This window comes from Lipotes vexillifer, unplaced genomic scaffold, assembly GCF_000442215.2.
Source record: "Lipotes vexillifer unplaced genomic scaffold, Lipotes_vexillifer_v1.1 scaffold299, whole genome shotgun sequence".
In the NCBI taxonomy this organism is placed as follows: Eukaryota; Metazoa; Chordata; class Mammalia; order Artiodactyla; family Lipotidae; genus Lipotes; species Lipotes vexillifer.
In genome coordinates this window covers 1,730,599-1,733,431 of record NW_006784347.1, presented here as the reverse complement: position 1 = coordinate 1,733,431, position 2,833 = coordinate 1,730,599, and positions in this window count along the sequence as shown.

Here is a 2,833-nt window from a genome sequence, read left to right as displayed (position 1 = left end):
GCAGGAAGAAATGAGAGGATACGGGTGAGGAAACATGAAAGTAACACTTGATTTTTGGTGTCCAATTACGCATTCATTTGGTACTGACTTTCAAAGCTCTGACTGTGGCCATCAGCTGGCCACAAGCATCTCAGGGTGGTTCAGCTGCTGTGAGGCATTGGACACCGAAATGCAGGTTACCAGCACTTCAGCCCTTGAGTGGTCTGTGTTATAAAAGTTGAAGAAGACCCAGTGATTATTCAAGTAGCTCTGCACAGTGGCTCCACCAGCCCCATTGTGCTTGTGTCCAGGCCCCCAGCCAGCCACCTCTTCTTGGGAGCAGCCAGAGCTGAGTTCAAGGCATTGCATGGTGAAGGTTTCCATGACACGTCTTTGTAGGTAGCTCCTACCCCTAAGCCCTTTGTTCACTGTTGCCAGTCATGGTAGCTGCTGGTCAGTCTGGAATTCCTAGAGAAGAAGAGAAAGCCACACACCCGCCCCAGTGCACACGCAACCGGGTGGCACAGGCCTGGTGTGGGAGCAGCTGCAGGCTGCCTCTGCAGGGTAGCTTCTCGAGAAGGGGGCAGCCCCGGGACAGACAGGCAAGGCGGGAGAGGCTGGGATGGGGTGGGTACATCCTGCCCCCTGGGGAGCCTGTTCCATTTTGTGGCAAAGATTCAGCAAGCAACTGGTTTTGTCCAAGGCAATTCTGCAGGAGAAAAATAACTATCTTTGAATCAAACCATCCAACCGTGACACCTCTGGAGTTATAAAAGTTGGAGGCCGAGATTAACTGAGAGGGATGCTCCTGGGGAAGAAATGGGTCTTCTGCACACCCATTCATCCACCAGAGAAAGGGGGCTCTGGTCAGCCTTCCCCCAGCCTCTGCCTGGCTGAAGGTCCAAAGCAGGTAGTGTTCAAAGAGCTTATCTCGCCACATCTGGCACAGATGTGTGAAGACCCCTTTCCAGGCCTTTGTTCCCTCCTTCTCGAACCCTCTTGAGCCTATGGGCCTGTCTGTTGGCCTGGATGTCGCTCCTCCAGAGATGCTGCCGTTCTCTGCTACCAGACAAGCCTGGTGCAGAGCCACAGTGACACCTAGTGGTAAAGTATGGTGAAGCAAGGTGACATCCACAAAAACCCACTGTCGACTAAAATCTAAGGAAAATACTTATGGATATTAAATTAGATACTGATTAATTTTTCTGTTGGGTACATCTCTGGAATATAAAAATACCAATATTTAGAGAGGGGGTTCATAAACTACTATACAATATAAGGACCTAGAATACCTTTCTCTAAGCTGTTCTGTTTACAATAATCCAGGCTTAACTAAATTAGCAAACTTGTTATCTCTGGACAACGACCTGGGGTACTGTACATGATTCTAATTAGTGGAATTTTCCTGAGCCTTCGAGTTTAAGTTAAACACATCTAGAAAGAAGGGCACATGGGAGAGGAACAAGAAGGGTTTGTGCTCTATTAACTTGGGACTTTTAATAGCGCACGTCTGCAACCCGGACAAGATACAACAGCAGATACAAAATGGTCTCCATTTTGTCCATGCCAAATTCTCATGTTACACAGGTTTTCCCTTTACTTTGTAAATAAACATTAATTTTTAATTGTTAATTGTGTGCCTTACTGATCCAGTAAATAAAGTAACCATGTCTCAGGAGTCCCTAAGAAAATTGCTGGAAAAGCACTTTAAAATCACGGCAAATATTTTTTTGTATTTAAAAACTCTTAATCTTTTTGATGCTTATATACAACAGTTATTTCTTGTGCTATATATGTTGTGATCCACTGCTTGCTTGCTTTCCTTTTTTTTTTTTTTCCCCTTGAAAAATACACTAAAAGACAAGGGTGGTTTTGCTATTTTCTAATGAAGACATTACTCACACTTAAATATCCAGTATTTATCAGAGTTACAAACTCAAACAATAAAGTGCACCCATTTAAAGACATGATGTGATGGAAACCCATTAGTGCAAGAATTCTGGATGAACGGAAGGTAGGATTTGGTGAGAACCTGTAAGCTGAAGTCTGTCACCACCGTCTCCATTTCAGGGTGACGTGAATTGGCTGAGTGGAACTTACCGGTTTCATGTGAAACATTTCCCCCCCCCACCTGAAGCCAGACATTGATTCAGCACGTGCTGCCTGGGGAGGAGGCATCTCTAAGGTACAGCACTGAGATCATCCCGTGGCAGTGAAGGAGCAAAACAGGGCACAGGCAGTCTGCTTACAAGGAAAAGCTTTGTCGTCCTGCTCCAATAAGGTCCAGTTGGCAATTTTTAGTCAAAAAACAACTGGCGCCCAGTAGTGATATATTCACTCCCTCTTACAATGGCTAAAAAAGAATTGCATCTTGACTGTTGACAGTTTAGTGTTTTGTCCAGTAAGGCATGGACCCTAAATCTGTCTGTCCTAGAAAATTCTGAGACACGCTCGGGAGAAGTGGCATCAGTGGTGTATTTGTAAAACTACAGCACCTGCTTGCCCACTCAGGTGAGTGCAGGTGCTACGTGTGGTGTTCCAAATAAACAAGGGGCACTTTTCTAATAAACACTGAGAAATTTTCAAAATGTAGCAGCAGCTCCTCAGTGAGTAGTAGTTAAAAAGGGTAAGATGCAAAGAGCCCAAAAGGGCTGAGACCTGGACAAAAAAAGCTGAGAGGCTGCTGGGCTCCTGGCTGTAGGCTGATGCTATAGCTGTACATTTCACCTTGAGAGAGAGAGAGAGAGAGAGAGAGAGAGAGAGAGAGAGAGAGAGACTGAGGTACCACTTTAACTCCCATTACTTTAATTACACCAACTATTTTCAGGCCACTGAGAAAAACTATGCTATCACA